The sequence below is a fragment of the Sinocyclocheilus anshuiensis genome, unplaced genomic scaffold (genome assembly GCF_001515605.1).
Source record: "Sinocyclocheilus anshuiensis isolate Anshui unplaced genomic scaffold, SAMN03320099.WGS_v1.1 scaffold1857, whole genome shotgun sequence".
Taxonomy (NCBI): Eukaryota; Metazoa; Chordata; class Actinopteri; order Cypriniformes; family Cyprinidae; genus Sinocyclocheilus; species Sinocyclocheilus anshuiensis.
Genome location: NW_015540280.1, coordinates 406,052 through 407,667, shown reverse-complemented (window position 1 = coordinate 407,667; position 1,616 = coordinate 406,052). Strand labels below are relative to the sequence as shown.

General features: G+C 35.1%; 1 protein-coding gene across 1 annotated transcript in view; it reads right to left on the bottom strand.

Moving 5' to 3' along the window:
• The window catches only part of LOC107687303 (fibronectin type III domain-containing protein 7-like), a 16,480-nt gene that overhangs the window by 8,392 nt on the left and 6,472 nt on the right, over positions 1-1,616 (bottom strand). The gene's annotated exons all lie outside the window — the stretch shown is intronic.

Here is a 1,616-nt window from a genome sequence, read left to right as displayed (position 1 = left end):
TAGGTGTAACACACAACCCTAATATACAAAACTGATAAGAAAAAACTAAGAAGAAACAAATTTGAAATGTAAGGCAGGGAATTCTGGGAATGTCAATTTATGGTTATTCACTGTAAATTATACGGTCTTTTTCACTTCCAAAAACGGTATACTACCGTAAAATTAATGTCCAATACATGTAATGTCCAATACAGTTTTTCACCGTATATAGTAGGGGAATTTACCGTTAACCATTTAACAGGTTTTTACTGTAGCATTTTTACAGTCTTTTACCGTTAAATTCACGGTCATTTTTTACAGTGAGCAGTGCTCAACACTGATTACGGTCAGACTTTCAAAATCCTTCTTCACTTCAATTAAGATTATAATTTAATTTTAAAGCACAGCCACCACAAAATCAGACTTTAGCAGTTCTTCTTACTTTGAGATCGTTCCGAGGTTAAATACAGATTTAAAATCATAAGATATAGTTTAGCTATGATACAGTTTTTTTAATTAAATCTTTGCATAGCAAATATGTCAGGAAATGCTGGCAAATACTTTCCAGTGCCTTGGAAAAAAACAGTTAATCTTTAAAAAAAAAAAAAAAGAATATACAGTAGTCAACATTTGAAGTGGATCAAAACCTTTCATCAAAGTTGTCCTAAAACCTAAAACCAAATTCGTTCTTGTCTTAGGACAACTTTGATTAACTTTTTTGATCCACTTCAAATGTTGACTACTGTACATAATCCCAAATAGGAAGTTAAACAGTTATTGAGTAAGCATGTGTCCTATTGTGTGTCCTAAACTCCTGAAACATTGGTGTCAATGCAAGAGCAGTCAATGCAATTTCGGATAGAAATCAATTAAATCTGTGTATGTGTGTGAAAATATTCAGATGTAACCCCCTTTGTAATCATTCACATTTTCATGAGTAACTGTAATCTAATTACACTTTTTTTCTCAGTAACTTTAACAGATTGCAGTTACATTTATTTTGTAATTACATTACGTAATTCTGTTACATGTAATAGTCAATCCCCAACACTGGACGTGTTCAGTACTAAAAAAAGAGTTAAATGCATATTGAGCAACGGAAAAGTTCCCACGGCCTTATGTGTGTGCGATCTGACACAGAACAAAACACGGACAACGATAGGCTACTTTGGGCTTTGGCTGTGGGCTTAAATGGACAAATACAAAAAAATATGTCAAAATATCTGTGTTAAATTTCCTTTTAAACACAGTCAGTGGACTGGCACTGTTGGTATGTACCATAAATATGATCGGTCAAATGCTGTGTGGTAATGGTTGTCATGTCACAAACATGACAGTTATTAAATGTCCTGTTTTTGGATTTTAGTTTCAGTAAATGGACTGATGAGGGAGCTTTGTGTTGTGCATTAACATTACAGTATGTCTACATCGGGATGTCCAAACCTGTTCCTGGAGGGCCGCTATCCTGCAAATGTTAGCTCCGAACCTAATTAAACTTACCTGAACCAGCTATTCCAGGTCTTCAGAATTTACTAGAAACTTCCAGGCAAGTGTGTGGGAGCTGGTTCGGGCTAAACTCTGCAGGACGTTCACCATCCAGGAGCAGGATTGGACACCCTTGGTATACATAGTAAATG